At 40.2% G+C, this 22,622-nt stretch overlaps 1 protein-coding gene and 1 long non-coding RNA gene across 4 annotated transcripts in view; both read left to right on the plus strand.

Annotated features, from left to right (window-relative positions):
• Positions 1-22,622, plus strand: part of LOC140686885 (trafficking protein particle complex subunit 9-like) — a 205,496-nt gene that overhangs the window by 79,769 nt on the left and 103,105 nt on the right. Inside the window, exons 1-2 of one of the 3 annotated variants that reach the window (XR_012060884.1) lie at positions 15,468-15,594; positions 22,398-22,566. The exons of 1 other annotated variant lie outside the window; for it this stretch is intronic. The gene's annotated coding sequence lies outside the window, so the exon portion shown is untranslated. Of the gene's footprint in view, positions 1-15,467; positions 15,595-22,397; positions 22,567-22,622 lie in introns of those variants that run through there. One more of the 3 variants, XR_012060881.1, reaches the window with a different exon arrangement.
• LOC140686896 (uncharacterized) overlaps positions 6,020-22,622 on the plus strand; it is an 88,807-nt gene continuing 72,204 nt past the window's right edge. Inside the window, exon 1 of the long non-coding RNA XR_012060899.1 lies at positions 6,020-6,205. This is a non-coding gene — a long non-coding RNA (uncharacterized lncRNA). The remainder of the gene's footprint in view (positions 6,206-22,622) is intronic.

The following is a 22,622-nucleotide window of genomic DNA, read 5'->3' on the forward strand; positions in this document are numbered from 1 at the left end:
CTCTACAGGGAAGGCTAATTGGGTCTCTTTGATATTTGGATGGTTTAGCAGATGATCTAGGCTTTCAAAAGCTGACAGTTTTGTATTTTAAACTAACTACAAAGTTATCTTGTAAAAGTTTTAGGTCCTAAGCTTGTGAAGTGCCCAGTAATCCAGGGGGAATATGTCTGTGTCTGTGTGAACGTTTGTGTGTGTGATTTCAGGAAGGTAGAAAGAAGTTCCATATAGACTTCTGATATATTTCTCCTCTACTTTAAGATGTAGGCATATATTTACACAAATAAATTGATATTCTTTTGTCATTTGGCATATTGGTGGGAATAAGTCATTCTCATACTTGTTTCAGAAGGTTTGGGGAGCGTGAGCTTAGAAAATGGGAGGAGAAAGGCAGGGAGGCACTTCACACTTTATGCAGGATATGAGAAACAGTAGCTTTTCTTTTCTCTTTTCTTCTAAAGCAAACTGACACTGAATTGTAACATACTATTACATAGAATTGCTTTTCTGATCAGAGACAAGTGCCTCAGATTTTTCAAGGCAAAATGAATGATGAAATGTGTTTTAGCATTTAACTTTAAATGTAGTTTTATTTTTCAAGTAAAAGGCTATAGCCTGTTCTTTCTTCCAGCAGTGCATGAAATTCTCATTTATCCAGGTACATGATCTATGTGCTTAGTTTCTTTGGGTTTTTTTGCTTTTTTAAGTGCTTGTTTCATTGTGGTGTGAATGAATGTTTAAAATTTCTGGATTTTGATCTTTAGAACATGCTGATTTATCAGAACTGTTAAAAACCTGATTGTTCTTTGGTCCTTGTTTGGTGGGGCACCCTATTGATTACTGTTGTCTGTTAAAGAGGGAAATTCTTCCTCTGGCCTGCAGATCATTAAGTGAATGGTTTGCAGTGTGCCCTTAAATTTCATTGAATGCATTGTACATGATTGTCCAGTGAATTTTGAATTGACTCATAGTAATGACTTTGCTTTGTTTCTGTGGCTTTTGCTCCTCTCCACAAGAGTCTGAATTCTCTGTTGCATTTTGTATATGTGTTCTTCACAGGGGAGGAAATTTTGCATTTTTTACAGAGGTGGGTTTTCCTAACCCCTCTAAATGCCTTCTGTCATTGATACAACAAAAATCTTTTGTTGCAGTGCTTAATTATTTCATAAACTAGTTTTTGGCTTAATCAGAAACAATGACAGAGTGATAATAAAAAATAGGAAAACCTTCCTTCCTTTGAAAAATAGAAATGAGGTGGTCAGGCTCATGCATGCTTTGTGCCTGACACCCATAATCTCATGTCATTGTGTGTCATGATTCGGAGATGGAGTTGCTTCAGGTTTATAGATTTTTGTTTTAACACTTGTGTTGAAGTCTTTCTCCAGGCTGATGTATCCTGTTGGGTTTTTTGAAAATGTAGAAGGGAAACAAATGTTTTTTTTCTGTTTTCCGGAGGCCTGAGTTGCTGATGATAAAGAGTTGAGGGTTGGCTGAGGAACAAAGTGATACTCCATCTACTCCCAGCTGAAATTGATGAACAATGATATCAATTAAGTGTATTGGTATTTGACCAATAGAAGTTAGCGAGACCAAACAGGCTAGTTATGCCTAAAGGAAAGTACTGAATTCACCTGCAGAATTAGGTGCATTATCATGAAGAAGCAGCTTAGAGGAATCAGAAAAATCAGTCCTATGATGAGATATAAAGTGAATATAATACCTTTTTCTTATGAAACTTTTCTACTTTAAGTTGTGTAGAGCTAAAATTAAGTTTCAAGCACCAGGAGTTAAGAGTGCGTGTGGTTCTGTAGGATCGTTATTCAGGGATGTGCCTAGACCCTGCTAGAGTGGCTGAAGTTGGCAGGAAAAGGCCCAGAGCCAGGATTTGTCACCCTAGGTTTTCCTCCATAATGGTTCCATGTGGGAGCCCATGATTATGTTAACAAATTTTAACAGACCCCAGCCACCTGTCAAATTTAAGAAGAAAAATATATGCTTAGTATCTGCTTTGCAGTCAAGCGCCTGTGCATTCTCACTCCTGTCTCCTTGCCTTAAAAAGCAGAGACAATGCTTTGCTTTCGTAATTGAGGTTTTAGATAGCACTCTGCTCATTGAAAAGCAATGACCCTGGCCCTCAGCTATAAACGCTGGGTTAGTGTGCAGTTAGATAGTCTATTAACCCCAAAACAAGGGCCTAGCTGGTCTGGTGGTCTGCTTTGTAATTCACATATCTAAAAAATGTATCTTATTCCCCTCACCCCATGACTTCCCTAAAGATACACTAAGCCTTTTTACTCATTGTGGATTCTACAATCTCTGTCTCATCCCTTCTTTCCCCAAGTTCCTGCTTACTATCACAGAGCTGTTAATGAATTTTTCCTTTGATTATACACAATAAATATGGGAGCAATTGAGAGGCTCATGGAGTTGGCTCCCTAATCCCTCTCGCTTTCTCGACTTTTCCCACAGAGTCTTGAGTAATCATTCACTGTAGGTAAGACTCCTGCCCGCCGGAACCCACAGTTCCATGTGAGAAGGATGCAGACTTTATCTCTCCTACCCGAGGGAGTGAGAGTAGAGGATTAAGATCTGCTCCTCCGTGGTCCTTTCCTGCCCCAGGGCCACTCCAGTTCACCTGCAGCCTTCTGGCCTCTGATCTCAGGGTCTCTGTCCCAAGACTGACCGCAGTCTTTTCTTCCCTTGTCAACATTTCCTGGCTTTTTAGAAGTTGATCTCTTCTCTACAATACAACACTGGCAGATGTGATGGTGGTCAGCGTGCTGGTGGGCAGTCACTTGGGGACTCCCAGGAGCCATGCTGATTCTCCTGAGTCTCGCATTCGTGGTTAAAGAACTGTCGAGCACCGGAGGAAGTCCATTCACGTGAGGCCAGCACAGCATTGCATCACTGTCATTTTTTTTTTTAATTTTCATTGGAGTAATTATTTGTAGAAAACTTTTCCAGATATCTGACCGCCTGCTTTCCTCACCACCATCTCATTGTTGGCTCTGGTGCTTATTTTTAAAACCAGGTTCCTTCTCTGTCATTTGTAGCAGCTGGGATTGCCGAATCCTTGATCTGCATTTGAAGCAGAATGCTTCTTCGTGATGTCAAGCTGAAATTCCAATTTCTGAATATTTCGTGTACACTCAGCAACTGTTTCAAATGAAATGCTCTTGTCCAATTTCAGTTAACCCCCATTTGCTGATCTCCTGCTTTCATGCTGAGGGCAGTTTCTTCTTCCTCTAATAAAAGTTAGCAATTTGCATTTACTATTTGAAGGTACTGGACCGAGGTGCTTTTGTTCTTAACAGTTTTAATACAATTCACCCATTAAAATGTACAGCGGTTTTTACTCTATGCCCAGAATTGTGCATCCCAGTCAATCTTAGAACATTTTCATCCCCCAACAGGAAGCCCAAGTATGCACAAGCAGTCATTCCCAAATTCCCCATCTTCCCCCAGCCCCAGGCAGCCACTCTTCTATGTGGGTTTGCCTGTGATGGACATTTCATGTAAAATGAGTCATTTCATGTAAATGGAACCGTCTATTGTGACTGACTTCTTTCACACTGAGTAACGTTTTCAATGTTTGTCCACGTTGTGGCCTGGGTTAGTACTCTATGCTTTGCTATTGCTGAATTATATTCTACTGAATACATGGGCCCCACTGTTTACCCATTCATCAGGTGATAGTCATTTGTGTTGTTTCTGCTTTTTGGCTGTGATGAGTAATGGCGCCGTGAATATTTCTTTAGAAGTTTTTATGTGGACATTTGTTTTCACTTCTCTTACGTGTGTGACCAGAGAGCACAAGTGCTGGGTCTTTCATAAACCAAATGTCCAAATCTCTGAGGACGTGCCAGGCCGTTTTCCAAAGTGGCCACGCTGTGTTATGTCCTCACCAGAAAGGGCTGCGTGCTCCGCTTCCTCTGTGTCCTCATTAGTGCTTTTTACAGTTTTTTTGATTATAACCTATTGAAGTGAGTGTGAAGCAGTTTCTCCTAGTGGTTTTGACTTGATTTCCATTACAGCTAATGATATTGAGCATCGTTTCATTGTGCTTATTGGCCATTTGTATATTTTCCTAGAAAAATACCTTTTCGGATCCTTTATCCTTCTTTTAATTGAGTTGCCTTTTTATTGTTGAGTTGTAGGTTTGTTTTTCTTTTAATTTGGAGATACAAATTCTTAATCAGATAAATGATTTGAAAAAATTTTCTCCTCTCTGTTGTTTTTTCACTTTCTGGATGGTGCCCTTTGAAGCAAAGTTTTAAATTTTGATGAACTCCAATTTATCTCTGTTTTCTTTGTTCCTTGTGTTTTTGGGGTATTACTTAAAATCTGAGGTATTTTATTTAAACTTTTATATATAAAATAACTTAATTCGTAGGACCATTCTAGGAGATGGGTGCGGTTGTTGTCCCCAGTCTATGGATAGGAGACTCAGATGCAGAGAATTTCACTGAAATATCAGTGTCACTGCTACCCAGTGCTTTGGGAATTCAGACCCTCATGTTTGTCCCCAGCATCTGTGCTCTTCACCACCATGCTCCACTACTGCCTGGAATCGTTAATGAAAACGTCTTTCTTTTTTGATTTCTTGTTAGTTTGTTTTCTCATTGGAGACCTCATCTCCTCATTTTCCTTTCAGTTATCAGTGTAGATTTATTTTAGGTCTCATGTAGGCAGAAGCATTGCTATCAGTTAACTTCTTTATTACTCACTCTCCAGTGATGATTGTTGCTAGTTGACCTAATCAAGTCATGCTTAAGTCTTTCCTGCTCATGAAACTAAAAACAGTCATGACTTACAGAATGCTCAAAGAAGAAAGTACTTGATTGATTTTTTTTGCTACCCAATCAAACCAATCAAATATAAACCCCTGTGTTGACACATATTATAAGCCTTCCAGAATAGGGTCACTGTCTTCCTTGTGTTTCATTTGTTTGGTCACAGTGTCTGGATCATGCCTTGCTGTCTAGCAGTTTTGTGAGGATACGGTGCTCATGAATCATTGTAGGACAGAATTTTGACAACAGACTCTGTTGTTCATTTCACAAGGGAAAAGAAATATAGAAATACTGCTCAGATCTATTTTAAAATTAAGCTTCGAATTTTGAGAAGAATTCAAATACCATACAAAGATCTTTTTCACTGATTTTAGATATATCTTAGACACATTATGGTTACATAGCAGAGTAACTTATCAAGTAGATTTGACAAGATGAGTGTAATATTGATTATTTGTTTTAGTTGAAATTTTCTACCTGGGATAAATTAATCAGTGCCCATTATTGAACAAATATGATTGTATTCCTATGCAACATGGGAGCAGACTTCATATGTTTATATGTAATATACATGACTGTGTGTTTTAATCTGTCTGTCAATGTTTATATAGTTTTTCGGCAATTTTGTAACTTTAGAATTCTTCTAAGAAAATCACCCCCGTATCTAGTGCCGTTTGTACTGTGTATCCTGTCTTATGCGAGGGATTCCACTGTCCCCTCAGTGAGGAATCTCCTCTCCTTTTGAGTTAGTAGCAGATTTAAAGGAACTGTGATTTCTAGGCCTTTGCTATCCACGTGTTTGCAGTTGGCTGTCAATCAGGATTTTCCCTTTGAGTTTTCATTGTTCAATTAGAATTTTTGAAAATAACTATTAGTATATTTCACCGGTCTCCCTAGAAACTTGATGTGTTTGTGCTTTTCAGTTTTCAATTTATGAAAATTGTAAATGCACACTTGTTTTTAAGTTGTCCTTTTTCACTAGATATTTGTTTACCTTCTTACAGTTAAAATAATTTTCTTCCCAATGAATGAATCGGTGTGCATGTTTTAAAAGATACCTTACTTTTTATTTTTCTTATTCTAACACGTATATTCATTGTACAGAATTTAGAAAATAAGGATAAACACAGTAATAACTTAAAAATGGCCTCTAATCTCACCTGGAGATACAGTTGTAAGGTTTGAAATTGAGAATTACAAGTCCTCTCACGTTGTTCTTCTATTTCAAGTAAGTTTTGATTACTGAGACCCTCGAATTCCCATATGAATTGTAGCAGCAGCTAGTCAGTTACTGCAGAGGAGCCCGCTGGGATTGTGATCGAGACCACGTTGAGTATACGGATCGCTCTGGGGAGCACTGCCATCCCAAGAGCGCTGTCATCTGATCCAGGAATCTGCGTGGTGTGTCTGTCCAGGTATTTAGGTCTTCTTTAATTTTTTTCAAGATTGCGTAGAGTTTACATAGTATTTTACTTTTTTTTTTATTTATACTAAGGACTAGTGTGCAATGTACCGGGATTCGAATTGTATTATAGCCCCGCCACTTGCTGCCACCATGGATGCTGCGGTCTTTCTTTGCCCTCTGTAAAATCTTGCACAAAATAGGACGTCAGTAACTCTGTCTTGAATGAATGATTATATGATTGCTGGATGATGCTTGAGAGTCCTTGTGATGATGTCTTTTTCCCAGTCTTTCCCCTCTTCTTAACTATGCCCTTTCTCTTCCTTTCCTCCAGCCTGGTTTTCAGCCTGCCTGTGGCATTGATTTTCCTTGTCTGTGGACTCTACCTTTCACTATTTCACGATAATGTTACATGTGGGCTGTGGAAACTTGCTAGATGTCAAGAAAGAGCAAATCCATTGCATGCTAGTATTTTTAGATTGTGTTATTGTTTTATCGATTGAAATTAAATTAGGCTGACCCCTGAGCCATCCCCTGAGCTCTTTTCGCCTTCCTACAGGTGATACTGCTCTTGTTGCTGCATGTGCCCTTCCCCCAGACTTGGTTTTGGAGTTGAGTAAGTCACCATCAGAGGAGCTCTGTCTTTAAAAGATGAAGAGAACATTTGCTCCTTCTCCCTGTTTGGGGACTTGGATGAGATGAGGTAACAGATAAAGAATGGAGCCCCAGCTCATTCTGACCACCGCTCTTTCCATTCCTTTCTCCAGGGGAAAAGAGTACAATTCAACAGTATAAAGATTTTGTGCTAATGAGATAGACAAGACAACCGATCATTTATTAAATATACTTTCATGCCAGAAACAATTGTATTATACAAATAAAAAGCACATAAATTTCGGTAGTACTGTGGTTACAAACGTGGGTCCGAGTTCAAGTCCTGCTCTGGAGTGACCAGTCCTGTGAGATGGAGAACTGGTAGGTCGGCTTAGCCTCTCCAGGACTGGTTTTCTGTCCTGCAGAGACGGGGCTTGCTAGGCTTCCCCCCCGTAAAGGTGCTGTGGTGTGTAAATGAAGCGCGTGGGCAGCCCGAGCACAGCTGCTCGTTCCTCCTATTTGCAGGATCGCATAGCTTTTGCGGTGACGGCTTTATGACCGCCCCGTGTAGACTCTCAGTGCTCCAAAGGGATGCCTTGTGGTTTGGAGATGGGGTTCTCACTTCTATAAATACCCAAGGATTGTGTTATTGGGCCGTGCTGATTTGAATCTATTCTTTAGAAAGTACATACTGTAGATATATTTTTCAAGCATGCATTTTTTTTTTTTATTATTTATAGTTCTACCCTCTCATCTCTTGGTGTGACTTTTCATGGAATCCAGGAAACAGTCCTAAGCTACCTGCCTCTTCACAATTCTCCGTGGTGGTTTTCTTCCCTGACTAGAAGAGGGTTTTGCATAGGAAATTTTCTTTGTTCTCCTTTTCTTGGAGTCCCTCTGTTTGTCTTCCAAACTCTCACCTGTCCATCTGTCCATTTATTTACCCACTGATTTTTCTGACTTGTTCCAAAAAGCATTTCAGGCAGCTTACAGAAGAACAGATACCAAATAAACAGGTGAGAAAATGGGGTCAAGTTCAGACAGTGAGACTAGGAGATGAGCCTGTGTGAGGGTTGCAGGCGTGAGACACACTCCTCTGCCTTGTGACTTATATGATTGACAGCAGCAGTGTGCCTGAGGCTCCCAGCCGACACAGGGAAGCAGGATTTGTGGGAGATGCTCACTGGCTGTGAAATAAATAAGTGGCTTAGGAGAAGCCCAGTCTTTCCAGCTACTAATGTTTAGGAGAATATTTTGAGTGTCTTCCAAAATCAGAGTATTGCATCTTTTCTTTTTCAGAGTTCTATGTATAGTTGATTACATTCTATACCTGGAAATGTTCCAAAACTGCTTTCCACGTGAGTCCCATGGCTCGGGAATAGGGTGATTCTGCTCATTGACGGGTGTTGGCCAGAAACAGAAAATGATAGCATCAAAGTAACCTGGTATTTGTCAGTCATGTTTTATCAGTGCTGTAGATTTCAGAAAATGCTTTCACCTTTTCTCTCCATCTGAAGCGGCAGCGTGATCTCTTTCCAGCATCAGGAGCTCAGGGCCACGGGATGGTGGGGGCTGACTGCACTGCCGTGAAGACAACTAAAGTAGTCACTACAGGCGTGGTACTTTTACATAGTGCATTTCATGTTCTTTAATAGGTTTCAACAGGTAGTTAATTAACTGAGTTAATTAACATTTAATAAATATGACGCTTTTTTGAAAAGACAGTTATAGGCAGAATTTAAGTTGTGAACACTTTAAAAACGGTTTCATTACTGAAATTTCAGTAGGGAAGATTCAGTTTATCTTATTTACGCTTCTCTTTAAAAGTAACAAAGAAACAAGAAAGAAAAAGCAGAGGATGATTTCTGTTCTTCCTCTCGGCTTGCAGGTGCCCTCACCCACAGTGGCATCCATCCAGACACCAGCACTGACACTGGCCGTGCTGAGAACTGCCTCAGCCCTGAAGACACATCTGACAAATAGAAGGGGGCCACGCCCTGTTACAGCAGGTGCTCTCAGTTTGTGGGTCCTTATGTAACTGTGTGGTGTTATTCAGGATCGCCCGTTCTACATTGTGTGACGTTGCTACGGTGTCTCCTAGTTATTTGTTTCTGTAAGCACTCGTGTATTTTTTTTTATGTGTGGTACTAGACATCTAGAAATGCTTTTTCCAGATGAAAAATAATGTGTATTTAATATAAAAGTCTGAAAAAAGGGTCAAAAGTGTCTATCCTAGTTCCACTAATCAGAGATTATAATTAACACTTTAATATCTTTTTTCTGTTCTTTTCATCAGTGTGTATTACCTCTGTCATAAAAACCAGAAAGCACTCTGTGCCTGTTAACTGTGTGGAGACCTCCATTTTCCATTCGGCTTATTACACGTTTTTCTACAATATTCTGTCTCCCCTGGCATGATTTTTAATGACCAGTATAGCATTCTGTCTTTTGGAGGCATCGTCCATTTTACTTCGGACTAAATAAACTTTTAAATTCCAAGTATATGTAACTGAAATACTGAAAAGAGAACTGTGGTGGTACCGAAAGGCCCCTACATCCCTTCCCCTTTTTTCCTGAGAGTAAAAACTGCTGATAATGTGGTGAATATATTTCATGACCTTTATGCCAATGTCATATATATATACACATACATACATACACGTATATGAGAAATCTATGTATATGTGTGTGTATATATGCTTTATTGAAAAATAAGGCCATACTATAGGTTTTCTGCAGCTCGCTTTATTCACTCAGGGTTATTTCATAGACGTCCTCCCCCTTCAGACTCACCCGGTCCTTTCAGATAGAGTGGAGGGGTCTCCTGATGTGCAGGTTTGGTCTCTTGTGCAAGGACACATTTCGTGGGAGAGTACTGTGGACAAGGCCTTGGACCACGCCGAAACACTGGAACTTTAGTGCCCAAAGCTCGCCGTGATTTACCGTATCATTGTCTTGATGGTGGACACTTAAGTTTTCTCCATCTTCCACTGTCAGAAAGGGTGTTTGACTGGCATCCATCTTGTACAAACATTCCTGTGATCTTGTATAAGTATTCCTTTAGTTAAGGTTTCTGGAAATTTAGTCCCTGGATGTGACAATTACATGCATCACAGGCCCTTTCAATTGACTCTAGGAATTCCTTCTCCAGTGGGGAATGAAAAGATGTAGAATAACTTATGTAACCAATTCTCTATCGCTGGATATGATTTCACTTCAGCTTTTCTTCCCACCATTGTAAACATTGCTGTGTAAATGCTCTGATGAGTACATCTTTTTGAACTGATTTTTTTTAAGTGAAACGATTGCTTAAAGTGTAGTTCAGTCTGTGTGTACAAACTTTTTTCAGAGTTTACATATCCATTGACATGTCGTCCTCCAAAAAGATCGCTCACAGTTTATTATCTCAAAGATGGACACTAGGTAGAATATCTTTTAAAAATATTTGCCAATATGATGAGCAAAAGTGCTTTTTCATTGTTTTAGTTTGCACTTGATGGCCAGTGATGTATTGAGCATTTTTCACTCATTAGCCTTCTGACTTTTAAAAAGTGAATGATCCCTTTTGTCCTTTGCACACATTCAAGTGAGGGAGCTTCTTGTTGCTTTGTGACAGCTCTTTGTATGTTATGAACATTAACCCCATGTCTTCATCAACATGTATCACAGAGCTTTTCCTTGTCATTTCTTGCCTTTCATTTTGTTCAGTAGGTTCATTTTTATTGTGGCCCAAACTAATCTTAAGATAGTAATTGTCTTCTTTTTGGGTTTTATCCTTGATATTATTCTTAGAAATACTTTCTTATAATGTTATAAAGCTCTTCTGTAGGTTTTTTTAATCTCTAAGTTGGAGATGATAATGGTACTTGTTATAATGAGGAGAAGTTGAATTAATATGGGCAAAGTGTTGTATTTGCTGTTATTAGTACTTTCTAATATTTACATCACTATCTGGAATTTTTCTTGTGGTCAATATGACTGGAATTGAATTTGTTTTTTCCAGGGGATTCTCTGATTGTCCCACGACAATTATTGAATTCATACTTTGCTCTTTGATTTGAAATCCCACCTCTACAAAATACTTATGTACACTAGAGTCTCTTTTTGAGATCATTGTTAATTTCTGTCAATCTTACGTTCTTACTCCAGCACCATATCTTACATATTGTAAAAACTTATTCAATATCTGACAGCCCAATGTTTTTGATTTTTTTTTCCATCCCTAATTTTCTTGGCTAGTATTATGACTTTATTATTCCTGAAGAATTCTAAACTACTTTTTTCTAGTTAAAAAAAAAACAGATAAGAGTTGTCATGGGATTATTTAGTAAGTTTTGAATTATCTTTAGGAGAACGTACATCTTTACAAAACTGCTTTACTCCATACAATATGTTGATGTCTCTACATTCACACCTCTTACTTCACCCCTCAGTACATTCCTGTAATTTCTGCATATACAACATGGGCATTGTTTTTGAGTTTATTCCAGATTATTGTTGATGTTTTTGTTAATTTTGTAAGTGAGAATTTTTTGCTCTTATGTTGTTTAACTGTTAAAACTGACACCTAGGAAGGCAGATTCGGTTTGTGACTACTCACTTTGTAACTTCTCATTTAAAATTGTAAGTATTAAGTACTTGTTACAGAATCCTTTCTTTTCTGTTTTTAAAAATTTGTAAGATTCTCAAAATGGTCATAGCTAAGTAGTATAGGTGGGGAGACAAATGGAGAGAGGTAGTGTGGCTCATGTACAAACTGTGAGCACTTTCATGGCTGTCTTTATGCTGGAAAAGCCGCTGAAGAGCCCAGGTCAGACCAGGGATGGCTTTGGATGCACTTGAAAGCCAGCTTTCCTGCCTGTATGGTGAAGACTGGTGGGCGTGGCAGGTAGATTATCAAGGTCGAATGGAGGTTATTGGCTGCACAGAGCGCTGTGTCTGTGTGAACTGGAGACCATCGCCATGGGAAATGCTTGGTGCCAGGATCAATGCAGAGGAGCTGGGGAACCTGTGTGTTAAGGATTTTCGAGCCCTGGGAGTGGGAAGATCAGACTCTGCATTCAGATCTGAGTTTGAATTCATCCTCTTTAGTTTACTGGTCCTCTGACTTTTGTCAAGTTATATACCCTCTTTCAATTCTTGTTTTCCTGTCTCTCAAAATAGGAGAATTACGGCCTGCTGCTAGAATGTTTGATCAGGGTAAATAATTTATGTCTATAAGATGCCACGTACAGTCACAAGCTCAGTGAGAAATGGGCTGTCGCCTCTTCTTCTACAACTCAGTGCTTGACAAGACATGGGGGAAAACTGGTCCCTAATTTGTGTGTGATGTAAGAAGGAACAAAATTAATGTCTTGCCTTTCCCTAGCAGTATTCTTACAGCTTTGCTTCATTTACTTCTTTCCTCCTTTCCTTTCCCCTTTCCCATCCTCCAGCAAAACAGCCTGGGACTCTCTCAAAACACTAGATTCAAATTACTTTAAAGGTTGTCTCATCCTCATGAAATGAGAGTAACATAAAAAAATCTGTACACATCCCAGAATACATTGTATTTGATTTACACACACTCATGCGTGCGCTTGCACACACACACACAATCAGGCTACCACTCACTTGCAGAGGGAGAAGGACCACTTTTTCTGAGTTTTCATTCACTGAGCGTGAGGACAAAGTCTGTTACGCAGACTTTCACCAGGCTTCGTGCATGGTGCTTTTAATTGGGTTTCTGCTTTTTGGCCATAGATAGTCTCCTAATAGAAGAGAGAAAGTGGAGATATAGACATCCTGCTGAGATATTGGTGTCATCATATTTGAGTTGGAAAAGGCTTAAGGCAGCATAGAGTCGTAACATTTTATGGGTGAGATTCCATGATGGTGTAACTTGGACAAGAACCTGGGTCTTCTGCCATCTTGTCCACAAGGGTGAGGAGGCAACTGGGAAGGGGATGGCAGGGATCCTTCTTGCTTGAGTTCCATGGTCTTGCCACTTTTCATTGCTCAGCTGCCTTTAGTTTATGTGCATGAGACCTCTCATGGGAAGGTCACTCTGTCCTGATAGATTGAGTTTCTTATCAGCAAAAACTCTGGACCCACTCATATTTCCCAGAGTTTTCTGCTGACCTGCTGACACTTTATATAAATGAGACCTAATTAACTACTGAATATAAAATCCTTTTTGTTATCGTTTGCCCTCGAGTTCCATAGGAATGGTGTGCTGTGTCAGGTTGTCTAAAGCTAGATCTGAACAAAGATAGGGTGATAGGTTGTGCTGCTGGACCCTCCACAGTCAAATGGGATTTCCACCTTAGTTTTTAGAATCAGGCAGATGAGTTCAAAAACCTTTACTAGTTATTATCTTTGTGACTTGGGGGAGAAACTGTACTTCTTTGTGTCCAATTTTCTTTATCTATAAATAAGTTCAGTATTTATTTTAAGGTTTCTGTTCTAGAATTGAATGAGCCAATTCCCTCATTTATACCTAAAATAGTGATTGCGTGGTTCTATGCTTATGCCTTGGTAGTTGAATACTAAGGGACTCGGCAGTGAGAATGGGGGTGAGGGCCCATGAATAACAAAGCTTATATTCCAGGATATGCTTGTAAAAGACTGGATGTGCAGTGGATATTTGGTAAATATCCACTCCTTTCCTAATCTGCATTGATTGTGTATATATCTTTATACTAATATAAGAACAATTTTTATTGCAATTTAAATATCTTTGTAGTATTTACAATATGTAGCTGTAAAAAATACGTGAAATAAATGATTTGACTTTTCTTTTCAATAAGCAGAACAAAATAAAATAGAAAAGAAAAAAGTTTTGAAGAAGTAGAAATAATCTTATTTCCATGGAATCAATTCCGTATAATAGGTATTTTGGTTGTGTTGTTAAACAGCATATAAAATTGATAGGCTGTGACATACTGGAAATGAGGAAACAGTGGAGACATACTACCTCTAATGCAGTCATTTTGTTACCAAGTCCAAACTCGTTCTGCTTGCTGCATGACAGGCCAATAAATCGGGAGATGAGATGTTGGAGTAAAGAATAGTGACTTTATTTGAAAAGCTGGCAAACCCAGAAAATGGCATACTGATATCCAGGAGAACTCTCTTCCCCAAGTCAGAATTCAGTCTCCTTTTATACTAAAAAGCGCTGGGGATGTGGTTGGTTGTTGCAAACTTCTTGCTGTACAAATTGTTTCTCCTTGGAATCCTTTGTACTTGCAGCTGTCCATGTCGGTCAAATTATGGTGCCCCCGTAAACACTCCAAAAAAAAAAAACAAAGGTTATTCTCTATTTTGCAACTTGCCATCTCTACATAAGTGTAGAAGAGCTAACATCCTTAAAGATCAGAGCCCGGACAATAGGCTATCCTGGATATTTCAAGCTAAAGGCAACTTTCTTTTACAAAAGGTGCAGAGATATCAAGTCTGAGCCTAGAAAACAGGGTACAGGTTTAAAACTAAATGAACACATCTAACATGGAGTCAAATTTGTTCTTTTGTATTGCAATCTCTTTTTCTACCTCATAAATAATTTTAGTAAGAAACATGAGCAAATTTTTTTTATTTTTGCTTCTTAATAACGGATGAGTGTGTCAACTACACCTTTGTGACAGGGATGCTGTGTGTTCCTTGGTGTCACAGCAAACTCTTGTTGGGGGTGGCCGACCCTGCAACATGTCTGATGTCCCGTGACTGTTGGTGAGAGTGCCCCTAAACAGGGGCTCTCTTCAGGAACCAGCATACGTGCATTGACCTCTTCAGACCTCTTTTTCAGCTGCAGAAAATTTTTTCAGATACTCTGATGGAAAAATCACTCCAGCTGGGTATAATCAGGGAATAAAGGAAGAGGAAAAGGGCTTGGAGTAGAGTAGAAGAGAAGGACAGAAGTTCAGGGAGCCTGGGGGCTTGGTAGCGGGGCCTCGAGTAAGAGAGGAGCAGAGGTGGGGAGGGGCCCGGCTACGGAACCAGCTCCTGCACTTTTTCCCGCACCCAAGCCACACAGCTTTTAAATGGGCCCAAGACTCTCTCCTGTCTGGATGTCACCCTGGGCAGAACCTTGAGAATTGAAGGTAAGGGGTGAGTAGCACTCACCTAGGGGGTCACTGAGGACTTTGGTCAAGTCCACAGTGCCTTTTCTAGTCATGTGCCTTCACCTGTTCTTTATCTCAGGATCTGAGAAGCAGGAGGAAGGAACTCAGGGAGAGATCCAGGAAGACATCTGACTGTGTTAAGAGACGACAGTCACAGCGACAGGGGGAGCAAAGACACTTGCAGCAAAGTAAAATGATTTCACAACTATTGCATCAGAGCTGCAGGTGTGAGAGAGCATAATCCTGTCTCAGAGTACAGGGGGCAAGAGGAAAGGAATGGTAACATTAAAACTGACAATTGAAATTTTGTTAAATAGCCTGCTACCCTAAATTTTATCACTTGAATGTATGCAGGTGTATTTCTGTGAGAATTTATAGGTTCACACAACCACACCAGCCACTCTTGCTCCCATCTGGGGTGGGCTTTCTCAAGCACAGTGCCCCTCCTGCTTGGGTGGGCCACGCTGCGGGTCCTTGCCTGGGGCCGGATGGATACAGGACACTGAGTCCCTGAGGCATGGCCGGGGAGACATGACAGGAACATCTCTGCTCTTGGCTGAGGGCCTCCATTTCCCCCTGCAGTGTAAGAATGCCGGTGACTCAGTTAGAAGCATGCATCCAAGCCGTCCTTCCGTGTCATCACCATCTAGAAACGGTGCCTGAATCTTCTGAATTTCTTCAGCATGTGGTTTACAATCACCTTCAATAAGTGAATGTTTGTCCTCTTACAAGTGGAGGAATTGCTGCCGTTTTCCTGGAACTTACCACTAGTCCATCAGATTTTTCTGTGCTAGGATTCAGTATGGCCTGCTGAAAACTCTGCAGTCAGATCGTAACACCCTGATGAAGAGGATTATTTATTTTATTTCTTTATATGATAGTATTTTACTTTCAAAATTCTGAGTTTTCTGTTCTTGGAGGAAATTTTTCGTGGGTTGGAGAAACAACTTTACTCTTACCATCTTTGTGACCTGTTGCTATATGCCTCTCTCCTGTCTTCTGTCACTTGTGAGGCGGTTCCATTTGTGACCCTGTCCGGGTTGTTCATGTTATAAAACATAAAGTCTGTAAAAGTACAGTCCCTTTTACTCTGAAGACATTCCACAAATATTACTTAAATCTGGGTGTTGTTTTAAGAAGACAGAATCATTAGAACATGTCTTTGCAGGTTGCTAGTGCAAAATCCCCAAATCAATAGTCTCGCTCAACAACTAAAATCTTTCTAATCTACCTTGGATTTGTATGGATAAGTGAAGCAGTTTGCTAAGAACTCAAGACCAGGTTTTGAATACAGGCAGGTGTAGCTCAGCAGGTCCTCCCAAGCTGATGCTCTGCCAGAGGGTGGGGCCGAGGGGAGACGGCGGGTCCTGCCCTCCCTGAGCTGACAGTTTGATTGCAAAGACTTTCACCAGGTGAAGAAATTGGAGTTTCTTCTAAGAACAGTGGGTTTGAAAAGTGTCCAAAAAGGGTGGGAGTGACACAATCCCATTTGTCTCAAGTAGGGGAGAGCGGCTGAGGGGCTACTTGGGAGACTCGTGAGTCCAGGTGGGCAGTGTTGGTGGCTTCCTCTTGAGCGGTGGGACGGTCAGTGGGTAAAAGCGAACAGATTGAAGGCATGTTTTGATGGTAAAAAGGAAAGGATGAATGCTGTCTGTGAAGGTAGGATGGAGTAAGGCCCAGGTTTCTGTGTGAATTAATGAGGTAAACGATGGTCCTGCTGTGCTCTGAGGAGGGAAAGCTGCAACGGGAGCTCTGGGGGAAATCTGATGATTTCAGCTGTGGGTAAAGTGAAAGGCTGTTAGATGTGTGGTCTTGGAGCTCAGGTGAGAGCCCGTAGTGAGTCGGGGGTGGGGAGAGGGACTTTCAAATCATTTTGTCTTGTGAACATACAAATAAGGATAAGTAATGACACACTTAACCCATCTATATTCTGGATTTAAAACCCAGTAACAATTTGCTATATTGACTGCAGGAGTTCTTAATTTTTTAATAGAAACAAAATAGTGGATTTAGTGAACATCTTAGAGTTGATGTGTGTCATTGTATGTATTTTCATACTTCATCTGTTTATAAACATAATCTACAAAACGTTAACTTTCTTTGCATAAGATTTAAACAGGGACGTGACACACACTGTTGGGGGTTGAAGCTGATTTCTTCGGCAAATTATGTAGCCTCTCTGTCTTAGTTGCATCTTCTGTGACTGCCCCCGGTCCCCTCATCACAGCTGATTTCCTAGACTAGATGTTAGGAGGGAGGATGCTGAAGGGATTAAGAGGTGGCAACTGCTAGGGATACTGAAAAGAGAGACAAAAACAGATTAAAGGTGAGAAACTGAGTACAAATACCCTCAAAAGAGAAAGAATCCCGCAGTGTTTTGAGCCACTTAGCGTAAGGGAAACAAAATCACGTGGATCCAAAGCTCTTGAGCATGAGAGTATTGTGGGTGGGAGGGTGTCATCAGAAAAGTGTTGAGAAAAAGGCCTTTTGGTTTCCCATAACATTTCCAGTAAGGATGGTGCGCAGAAGCGAAAACCACCCGCTTCACAGTAGATGGTGCTGTTTTGTGCGAAACTGACCAAAGGTTGGAGACCAGTCCTCAGCGGTGCTGGCAAATGAAGGGGCTTCTGGATTGGGTGGGGCACCTACTGTGACTTCCAGATGACCTGCTGGCTGGGGACTGTGAGGCGGGCAGTAGGTTTGCAGGGTGACCCGGGCATAATCCCTGGCTCTGAGGCTGCTGTTCTGATTAGTAGACCTGGGCACCCCCAGTCCTAATGGGGCAGCTCGGGATGTGGCCTGGGACACCTGCCGTGCTGATGGCGAGAAGAGGGCTCCCCTGAAGGGGTGTCCCTGCAGAGAGTAGAAACGTCCTCCTGCAGGGGGGAAGAGCCTCTGAGCAGGAGGCCGGATGCACAGGCAAGACCAGCCTGAGAACGGAGGTTTCGGGGAGACGGAAGTCATACAGTGGCCCAAGAAGCCTTGTTTCTAAAAGACTGGAGGGAAAAGATGCTGAAAAGGCAGGCTAGGGACAGACCCTGTGGTGAGTCATGAGTGACAATAAAGGAATGTTCAGGCAGGCACGAGAGAACTCTGTGGGCGTCCCAGCTGGGGCGTCACGCCGGAGGGAGGAGCAGAGTTATAGACTTTGTCACTTATTATCTGTGTGACTTTGAGCAATATCACCCCACCTCTCTATATATACATCTTCATCTCTAAAGATGACACAGTGACAAGCTTGTGTCATCAGAAGGCTTAGTTTAGCTCTGATCCTCTGTATCCTGTCCTGTCAGTGCTGCCCTGCAAGGTTCTGCAGCGGCTGCTCTTACCCTGAGATGGGAGGGCATAGAAGGACACTGTAGCACCCGAGGGCAGGAAGGAGTTGCTTTAAAAACAGACATGCACCCACCTGCAGCTGCAGACCTACAGGCAGTTTGGTTGATGGTCGTGGAGAGTACTTTGGAGGCCTTAGCATCATCTTAAGACTTGTTTTCCCTTGGGGACCGGATTTGACTTTGCAGATTAATGTTGAAGATTTGGGCTTCTGGCAAAGCTGTTTTCAGAGATGGGTATATACGTAACACAGCGTATAAAATAAAATGTTTTTATTTAATATGTGAGGCTTTGCAGCTGTTGGGAACAGCTCTGTTGGCCTGGTCTCCTCGGTGGACACTAGGGGTCAGCAGAGCATGCGGGAGGGCAGGCAGCCAGCCCTGCTTCTGCGGGGGGTTCTCCCCAGTAGGGCACTCTGCAGAGTTGACTCTTCTCTGAGTTTTTTTCCCAGATGGGCAGACAGCAAAATAATGAGTTCTGGTGGGATTGTATAATGACAGGAAGAAAGAGGGAACCGTAGATTTTCCTGACTAATACACGCTTTTGGTTCCTGATCCAGTGTGTCCCTTTACAGAATTGACGATTTGTGTCTATTCTGGGACTTGATTGAAATAAACACGCAGCCTAAAATTTAAGAGTTATGTTTTATTTGTCAGGAGGACTCGAGCCAGGATGACCGCCTCTCAGATCACTCTGAGGGACTGCTTCCAATAGTAGGGGAGAAGCTAGGATTACATAGGAGCTTTACAACAAAGACCAGGTAGTTGGAACAATAAAAGATTGCTTGTTATCTAAAGAAAGCCAGGTATCTCAAGTTCAAGTGTTTAGTGCTTATCCATGTATGGGATAAAGCAATAATTTGGGTCTTTGAATCCACACATTTGACAAGCACCTAGCTGTCCTGTTCTTTCTTATTTGAGTCCGCTCAGAGGGCACCACTGTGAGTGGCTGAGAGGCTGGCCTGCAATCCTGTCCTCGCTAGGGGTGGCAGCAGCTGCTGATGACTTGGTTTCAGCATTCTTTGTTTACAGACATGGTTGCAGTATTTTCATTCACACTGTAGTATTTTCATTCACAGTGCTCCCCCATGGTCCTAAATTCGACCAATATTTTGAGAGACATTCCATGACCAATTTTGTCCCACGGTGCTAGGATGGCTCATTCCTAGTTCAGGTGAAGAATCTTCGGAGCTGCTATTCAAGATGTTTGGCTTTTTTTTCAGGCCCGGTTGATACTGAAAGTTCTCTGGATCGCCTGTCTTACTTGTCTATTTTGATCCAGGAAATGTTTGCCCTTCGCTGCTCATTCCCATACCTAGAATCACACTATTATATTTATTTTATGCAGGGTTCTAAGTTTAATCTATTTCTTCAAGATGCTTAGCCACCATCAATCTTGTAGGCCTAGTTACGCATTGGGAAATGTAAAAGACAACAATTTTATAAAATAGACAGTATATAAGTAATACAGCTAGTAACGTTAATGTCACAAGTAAGAATTTAATACTCGAGAAGTTATATTTTGGGTTAAAATTTTGCTTGTGTTTCTGATTGAGTCTGAATGATCTTATGAGGAAGTTCATATTTATGATCAGGCTCATAACAGTTATTAATTGGCCAGGTGATGTCTCCCACCATGTAAGATCAACAGTGGCCTAAATAGAACTATAATTTCTTTTTAGATTAACGTTTCTCAGGGCTATCTATTTAGATACCTGGAGAAGGGAAACCCACCAAGGTAACACAGAAGTAATAGACATAGTTAATTTACCATAAACTTAACAACTGTTGTAGTTCATAATCAAAGGTTGGAGAAATTGTCAAAGTAATTAGTATACAGGCCTGGTCCAATGTCTTGGGTTAGCTGTCTACCTCAGATGTCGTCTTCTCAACCTGACACGGTAGCTTTTTCTCCAATTGGGCATTGTTTTAAGGTGAGCAGTGCTGTATAAGCCATTGCACTGCAGGGAATGTTTCTTACAGGAAATGAATCTGAAAGTCCGTTTCCTTCAGCTTTGGTGTGTATGGTCTAGTTAAGCGTACTTGATAAAGGGTCCTTCCATTCAGGTTGGAGACAGTTCTTTAAGTCTTGCCTGTTCCAGGATGTATAATCCCCTGGCTGTAGGTCATGGGGCATTGGAACTTTACCCAAAGTTAGATTACTGAGGTTCAGAAACAAAGCTAGGGTATCCTTTTAATAATTCAATTAAACTTTTCAGCAATGTCACATAACAGAAAGGAATGATCTGGGAAGTGTCTTACTAAATAAAGACTTCAATTAACAAAACTAGAATTTAATATCCACTAAAATATAAACTTTTTTCTCTATAAACTTACCCTCATTTTTGTCAAATATAGCCAAATAAAGATTTAATTGTTTACAAGTTAATTCTGATTATTTGATCATATAGGCTTTTTTAAATTGGCTGTGTTGGAACTTTAAATAAGAAGTCTCAGGGTAGAATGTTAATAAGGTTTTCTAAGGCCAGGAAAGCCACGTCAAGGGCTTGACATGGATTTCTGCCGTACAGATTTAGGTAAATCATTTTCTCGTTAAAATCCTTAAAATACACTGAGATTCCTATATCTGTTAGGAGATGATCTTCCTAATTTGTCTGATAGAGCCACTGGGGACCTAAGAGTTTTTAGTCTCTTGAAGGATCAGATAGAAAATATAACTGTTCCAAGGCTGCTTACATAGGTATAATTTATCAAATTGCTGTGAATCATAACTAGCTTAAGGAGAAGAGATTCTTTATGGCTGGGAAACAGGTTTAAAGCGAGTAGTATTTCAGACAAAATCAAAAATTATAACCATATTCATCAGTTTACTCAGTCCCATGTAACTAATTCTTTTAATCACAGTTTTCTTTAGACCTTTAAAATTTCTTCCCCAGTTTAGTTTAGTGCTATAGTTTGAAGTTTATTAGAAACCAGTAAATCTTCTTGAAGAGCAAGCATTTTGCAAAATCATCAGAAGAAAACAATTAACTGTCTATAAATGACAAAAGATTTAAAAGCATGGTAATACACCATTACACTATAATTGGTAATGTAACCTGGTCACAATAACCAGAATTATGACTGGTAACATTTCAGATATACCAGAATTTTAGGGAGTCCATAAAATTTCTTTAATATCTATATTAATATTTTCTCATACAATATAACCTAGGAAGATTTATTATTCATTTGACAATACCATGTTATTTAACATGCCAAATGAAATTTACTAGTTTAAAATCTCTCTTTGGGATGTTTCAGGGGCCCTCTGTAGCATCCCAAACTTAACTGGAGATTAAAAGAACTTTAATTAAAAATTGATATTTGGGGAGCTTTTTGAAAGATTTCAAACACTTGGTCAGATAAACATATAGATCACTGTAAAGTAGTACTTACTCATTAACAAGATAATTCATCAAAGGTAAAGGCAGAACAGATCAGTTAAGTGGTATAAGAAGTTTTACAATTTGTTACTGAAGGTGGATTATCATTTTAAGAACATTTCTTCCTCTTAACAGCGAGAAAACCAATTCTATTCTTGTACCAGCTTACCTCTGAGATTCATTTACATTGCCCAAGTTGATTATAAACTTAGCCAATTTCGACCAAGTACAAAACCCTTTCCTCATGTTTCCTCTTCCACAAGCCTTCCACAGCTTTCTATACTCATATTAGTGTGTCCGTTATTTTCTCTTACATTCAGAAGTAACCAGCTTCAGTACAATGTCACTATTTTTCATTAACAAAATATAATTCCATTCCTTGTTTCTTCCCTTACACATTTATCTTACTTTCCTAGGAAAATGAGATCTTTCCCTTAATAATAGAGACTATTTCAGTGTGGCCCCAACCATTTATTAATATTTCTAAACGCCTTTAGTTTCTTTGTAAGAGGAAGTTAAATGTTATTTAATTCATATTTCAATCTTATTTTATCTGAAAATGGCATAGCTATTTAATAAAATCCTATCATTTAACTTAATTTAGCACAACTCTAGAATTTAAAGATACCAAACATTTAGAGATTATTTTATGCATATATTTTAAAAATGTATTTGAAGGAATTTACCCAAAGTTCTCATCTCATTTGCATTAAATTTACCTAAAATTTTAATATTTTTTTTGACAAATCTGCAATGGATGTAACAGGATCTTATTTGACTTTCATTAAACCTAGGTACAGGGGACTTCCGGGGAAGGTGGCGGAGTAGAAGGACGCTTGTAAGCCACCCTCTCCCACAAATACACCAAGACCCACATCTACAGACCCACTCAGCCAACCAGAGCACCTGCAGAACTCCAACAGATCATCGCCCTCTTCAAAAGATAAAGACGCCAAAAATCTGGTAGGAGAAAAGGAAAAAAGAAAGAACAAAAGGCAAAGCAGCGCGGGACGGGTCCC

The sequence above is a fragment of the Vicugna pacos genome, chromosome 18, assembly GCF_048564905.1.
Source record: "Vicugna pacos chromosome 18, VicPac4, whole genome shotgun sequence".
Taxonomy (NCBI): domain Eukaryota; kingdom Metazoa; phylum Chordata; class Mammalia; order Artiodactyla; family Camelidae; genus Vicugna; species Vicugna pacos.